Consider the following 7,393-nt stretch of genomic DNA (forward strand, 5'->3'; position numbering starts at 1 on the left):
AAACTTGCAGGCATAGGATCACTTCCAGAGGGTACCATTTTGGCAACAATGGATGTGGAATCATTATATAAAAACATTCCACACAAGGATGGTATAGATGCCTGCAAAACATTTCTGAAAAAGCATGACCCACCATCCCAAACAGTTGTACAACTGATTGAGTTTACATTAACACACAACTGCTTCTTTTTTCGGCCAGGAAGTATTTCTGCAATGGATGGGAACCAGTATGGGTACACGCTTTGCACCCCAGTATGCCAATCTCTTCATGGCAAAACTCCTCTCCACCTGCAACACCAAGCCTTTGACATACCTCCACTATATAGATTACATATTCATAATTTGGACAGATACTAAACGGGAACTTATTCAGTTTCGCAAACAGTTTCAAGACTTTCATCCAACTATCAATATGAAAATGAGCTACTCTCCCACTCACATCCACTTTCTGGACACAACCATTCACATCAGGGAAAATACTTTTCAAACCACCATATATGAAAGCCAACGGACAAATCATCATATCTAATGTATGACAGCTTTCAACCTGACCACACTAAACAATCAATAATCTACAGCTAGGCTTTAAGATACAATCTTATATGATCGGACACCGCTGAAAGGAACCAACACCTCAAAACACTTAAAGCAGACTTCATTAACAGGAGCTACAACCCCATGATTGAAGATCAATACATTCATGCAGCCACCAGGATTCCCAAAAGTCACCTTCTGCAGTATAAACAAAAACCTGAAATAAATCAGGTTCCCCTAGTGGTCACATACAATACACAACTAAGGACCCTCAGAAAAATAGCCAAGGTACACTTCATAAGGGCAAAAGGCTCAAAAGCATATTCCCAGACCCACCACTCCTAGCATTTAGACAGCCTCCCAACCTAAAGTCACTAATAACAAGAAGTGCCTTATTGTACCCCACCAAAAATGGAACATACTCCTGTGGCAAAAAACAATGCAAAACCTGCCCAAACATCCTGACTTCAGACAAAATAGCAATTCCAGACACATTAGAGGAATACAGCATCCATGGTCACTACAACTGTTCTTCTTCCAATGGCGTGTACTTCCAATGTGGTATGCACTAAATGCATAACAGGGGGACTGTATATAGGAGAGACTGGACAAAGTCTGAGAAAGACAAATACACACCACCGATTCACTATAACCAATAAAAAAACTGGACACAACAATAGGAAATCATTTCAATAACCCTTTTCACTTCATAAAGGATTTAAGAATTTTGTTTCTTAAAGGAGAATTCAACCTGTGGGGAAAAAAACCCGTACCCCCCACCCCAGGTAGACCTCTCTCCCTCCTCCCCCTAGGCTAACTAACCCCTCCCCCCCCACGGGAAATGCCCCATACTCCATACCTACCCCTCGGGCCAGATTCTTCCAGTGGAGTTGTTACGCATCCATCTTCTGGCTCCTCGGTTAAATAACTGGGAGATTGTTTTTAGGTAAATCATAGTTTTATATTCATTTCTCTTTTTCTCAAAATATAGTACAGGCATGGCATCCATTATCCAGAAACCCTTTATCCAAAAATCTCCAAATATGGAAAGGCCGTCACCCATAGAATTAATTTTATCTAAATAATCTTACAGGGCAACCCTTTTGAAATAAAATAACAAAAGTGGTATAAATGGGGGGCGCATGCGCAACATGATCAAGTGAAGACGCACATATCCGTCGCTCCATAGCCAGAGGCTATAAACCCCCGAATATTAGCCTTATTCCGCAAACTTACGATCCCCACAGCTGCAGCCCACCAATATGGGAAAAAAGAGAACCCGTGTGCCGGCAGGCACCCTAACGCCGTTCTTACATAAATCTGCGCCATCTAACAGGCTCCGGAAGATCCAAGACGGCGGCGCAGGCTCGGACCCAGATCAGACCTCACCCGATGGATCGCCTAAAAGCCCGTATAGACTGACACCCTCCTAGCACAAACTCGCAGCGATCGCCAAGCCGCGCAGGGCCAGAGATGGAGGTGATGACCTGAAACAAAGCCACGCACCAACATTCAGCTCTCCCAACGGTCAGTCGACTTGGGCCCCTACACAGCTCAAATACATGGCTACAGATAAGGTGCGTAGAGTTAGGGAGGACAATAATGAGGACCACGATATGAGCCAAACCTCGGCTTCTAGCTCGCCATCTGGGGTCCACTCACAGACGCCAGCCCTGCTAAAGCAGGGGGCCACAGACAGGCTATACAAGGCCAAAGCTGGCAGCATGGTCCTGGAGCATGACGCAGACTCCTGCTTGCTCTCTCGCCCACCTACTCCAGATAACTGGATGGAATCAACCTCTAATGTGGCTAAAGATCCTTACACATCCACACCTGTTACAGCCGATATATTAGCACAACAATTATCAGCTCTGCACAATTCACTATCTGCAGCCATAACTGGAGCAGTTAAAGACGCAGTACATGAATTTAAGACAGAGCTACACTCGCTAGGCCAGCGAGTAGATAAGTTGGAGACTATTTCGGATAACCTAATTGCAAGGCATAATACGCTGGAAGATGATCAGCTCACATTACAGGAAGAAATGGCTAGCCTCAAATCACATTGCGAAGATCTGGAAAACCGGAACCGCAGTCAGAATCTCCGCATAAGAGGTGCCCCTGAAAGCATCCTACCTAAAGACATAAGGCAATATCTTCGAGCCCTATTCTCTAAACTCTGCCCTGATCTACCAGTGGAAGCCTGGAGATTTGATAGGGCACACCGAGCACTGGGTCCCAGGAAATCTGGCCAATCGGCTCCCCGAGATATCGTAGTCTGCTGCCACTATTTTGAGAGCAAAGAGAGCGTCCTTTTGGAAACTCGAAACTCAACGCATATCGAATTTCAAGGGGCGAAGCTGCAAATTTACAATGATATATCTCCCATCACGCTGGCTAAACGAAGGGAGTTTCGACCAATTACTCAACATCTCCGAGCTCACAACACTCCATATAGATGGGGGTTCTCCTTCAAACTTATTGTTTCTATTAAAGGACAGCAGCATATTCTTACAAACCTACAAAACAGCAACAAGTTTTTGAACGATCTCGGTCTGCCAACTTTACCGATACATGAGGAGACTCCCACAACACGTGGAGGGACGGACTTCTCTACTGGATCCTTTTTGCCCGGACGCTCCCCCTGACACTGGTATTCGGATGCAGTTTACCCATAGTGTCTCAGGTTACCAGGTTCAGGTAACGCCAATGTTTGTACATATTTTAAGTTTAGTTTTGCTGACTGTTATTTTTGGTTTACTATATCCCGAGCCCTATTCTTTTTCTTCATTTTACACCACCCGCTCTGAGCGGAAAACATACTGGAGCTGTTCACTACATTCTCTCAACAAGAGGACAATGCAACGATTAATGCAATACTTCCTGACTTTTTTGCTTATTAATATGTTTAGGAAATCCTTTAACAAGAGGGAGGGGGCTTCTTATTCATGGGTCTCTGATAATTTTGCTATGGGGTGGTATAAGCCACCTATTGGTTTACAGAGGTTTGTTATATGTTTTGATAAGTTTTTAACTTTGAATAAGGTCGATTTATATGCTTATATGTGCAGTATACCTTTACCAACGTACGAGCTTCACTGTTCAGCATTCTTGTTTCTATCCCCAATATGGTTAGATTATTTTCCTTAAATGTAAAGGGGTTAAAAAAGTCCCAGAAAAAGGACGCTGGCTCTAAAGGAAATTCAGAGATTTAGGGCTGAAGTTGCGTTCCTCCAAGAAACGCACTTCAAAGTGTCCGATAATAATAAACTCAGTTCCCATATGTACAATAGGACGTATCAGGCATCTGACCCTCATAAAAAGGCTGGGGTCATGACCCTGATACATAAAGATTGTCCTTTGACGATAACTAAACAAATTGCAGACCCCAATGGTCATTATCTGGTTTTGCAGGGCTCTTACGTTGGTACACCGATAACTTTGATTAATGTCTATATACCCAACAACAAACAACTTCATATGCTACGCAAAATTTTATCCCTGGCAAACAAATATTCCTCCACAATCCTGATAATTGGGGGGACTTTAATTTGGTATACTCCGAAATCTTAGATAGAGAAAATTGCCCTTCCCGTACCTCCCGAGTACCGCAAAATGCTAAGCATTTCCGAGCTATTATTAGATCCCATGCCCTGTTTGACTCTTGGCGTATCAACAACCCCAGAGACCGCAGATATACAATCTACTCCTCCCCTCATCAGACATCAATGCGTTTGGACTATTTCTTTGTATCCCAAAATTGTCTGAAGTACCCCATAACCACATCTATTCAAGCAATTTCATGGTCAGACCATGCCCCTATCACTCTAAATATCCCAATTCCCTCAATGATACCAAAACAGCCGCATTGGAGGTTAAACGAGACTATTCTTAACGATCCTAACATTAGGGAGTCCCTAGGGAACCACCTTAAAGAATACTTTACCCAGAACAAGGGGTCTATAGATTCCTTAGCACTCACCTGAGAGGCCCATAAAGCGGTCATTAGGGGCCACATTATCTCACTCGCCACTGCGAGGAAACGCAATAGAAAGCAGGAGACATACAATCTTAAATCCAGACTATTTAATCTAGAATCTCAGTATCAACATAACCCAAACCCCAAAATGGCCCAGGCATTTGCGTTCCTCCTTAAAGCAAATTGCCACACATGAGGCAGAGAAAACCTTGATCTGGACAAGGAGGAAATATTACCAAATGGGGAATAAGGCCCACACACTACTGGCTAATAAATTAAGGCAACGTAATAGACAATCACAAATCTTGACAATCCAATCTGACACTGGAGAAGCCCTTCATAACCCCACCCAAATCGCAAAAGCTTTCCACTCCTATTACTCGTCACTATACAACTTATTCACTGCCAACGTGCATACAAACATTGCTAAATCACAACAACTTGCTCAATTCCTAGACGGGTGTCACTTACCAACATTGACAGAGGAGGAGTTTTGAAGGCTCTTCCTCTTCATAAATCTCCGGGACCTGATGGATTTACCAATACATACTATAAGACCTCTCAGACAATATTAGCCCCAATCTTAGCGGAACTCTTTAACATTTTCTTACAAGGAAAAGAACAAATACCAAACACTATGCTTTCCTCCTATATAACGGTTCTACCCAAAGAGGGCAAAGATCTATCGCAATGCGGAAATTATCGGCCCATAGCACTTCTGAATAGTGACTTAAAATTTTTTACTAAACTGCTAGCCCAAAGGTTGGCCCCACTTTTACCCAGATTGATCAACTCTGATCAAGTAGGGTTTGTTTGGGAAGTCAAGCAGGAGATAATACCGGCAGGGCGATAGATCTCATAGATATTATTCAGTCTCGTGGTACTCCATCGGTAGTTTTGAGCCTAGATGCAGAGAAAGCCTTTGATCGGCTAGACTGGACATATATGACTCGGCTTCTCCAATCTATGGGATTCCAAGGACCCTTTCTCCAAGCAGTCCAATCATTATACACAACGACATCAGCCTATTTAAAACAAAATGGAGATGTTGGCTTACCGATTCATATCAGAAATGGTACTCGGCAGGGCTGCACGCTTTCACCTCTGCTTTACGCTCTAAGTATAGAACCGTTAGCTGTCAAAATAAGGGAACACCCAGACATTACAGGAATAATGGTGGGCGCTGAAACCTATAAAGTATCACTTTTTGCAGACGATGTCCTGCTAACTCTCAGCAATCCATTTATCTCACTACCCAACCTTTACCACATTCTACATACCTATAGCCAGATGGCAGGATACAAAATTAATTGGGCAAAGTCTGAGGCCCTTATGTTCCACTTGGAAGGTTCAGCAAAAAGGGCTCTTCAAGAAGACTTCCACTATAAATGGCAAACACTACGCATAAAATATCTGGGAATTAAACTGACTCCACACTACCATCAGCTATATCAAGCGAATTTTACACTTCTAGTGACTCAAATCACGAAAGATATGCAGAAGTGGAAGGCCCACACTGTTTCTTGGTTTGGGCGTATAGCAGCAATCAAAATGATCATCCTCCCTAAATTATTATCTCTTTTCGAGACTATTCCAGTCCATATTCCTGCCTCCAAATTGGGTTATATACAAAACTGATATTCAAATATACTGTATATGGGGCACAGCAAAATCTAGAATACCACGCTCTGTACTCTTAGCGGGAAGGAATCAGGGAGGTCTTGCAGTACCGGACATTGGGAAATATTACGAGGCTTCACACCTACGCCAAACTCTAGCATGGCTTCAGCCACAAGCTCCCACCAAATGGGCGCTTTTAGAGGCTGCTTGGACCTTTCCCTACCACATTAGTAACTTGATATTAACGAATAACCCTAAACTGTCAAACTCATCTCCACAACCCATAAAATTTACCCTAGCAATATTGAAGCAATGCCAAAGAAAATATAAAATTAGCAAACATCCATCGGCTTTGACATTGCTCCCTGCGAATTTTTTACCCGGGCAAGGGAAATCATACCAATTGGATTGGGCGGCTCATGCATTCAATAGGATCAGTGATTTTATGAACCCATTAATGAAGCGGTTATATTCATATGATGAACTGTCACAAAAATGCAATTGGAATATGGGGAAAAAGATGGAATATCTCCAGATTACACACTATATCACTACACTATATGGGCAGCAACACCAGATACAGCTATCCCCATTTGAGAAAATATTAGGTAGCGGCTTTCCATACAAAGGTCTTATCTCGCAATTGTATGCCCTATTAAATGCTTTACCTCATGAGCCATTCCCTAAACACTCCTACATGCGATACTGGGAAAACGCATGGGGTAAGGAACTGACTCAATTCCAATGGGAGAAAATGTGGGAAAATGCGCATAGAATTACGGTGTGTACTCAACAAAAAGAAAGTGTGTATAAAACTATGATGAAGTGGTACCTTACCCCAGATAGACTCTCTAACATGTTTCCGCAAAGCAGCCCCTTGTGTTGGAGGGGCTGCCAACTCAAAGGCACACTACATCATATACTATGGGAGTGACCGAAATTGGCACAATTCTGGTCAGATATTGTTAAGTTAATAACATTGGTTTTTAAAACACCCTTAAATGTGGAGATGCCCCATCTACTACTGGCCCTACCTGTCCCAAAACTTACGATCACATCGAAATGGAAATCCCCTGTAATTCCTACAATTAAAGAGGTTACCTCTAGACTTGAAAGCAATAAGAAATTCGAGGAAATGACAGCCCGAATAAGCACTACACTACACTTGCATAGTAAGGTTTGGGGTAATTGGGATTACTTCCTAACTACTGGGGATGCCGAAACTCCGGATGTATGACGATTGTTGGATCGACATCTGTC

The sequence above is a fragment of the Xenopus laevis genome, chromosome 3L (genome assembly GCF_017654675.1).
Source record: "Xenopus laevis strain J_2021 chromosome 3L, Xenopus_laevis_v10.1, whole genome shotgun sequence".
Taxonomy (NCBI): domain Eukaryota; kingdom Metazoa; phylum Chordata; class Amphibia; order Anura; family Pipidae; genus Xenopus; species Xenopus laevis.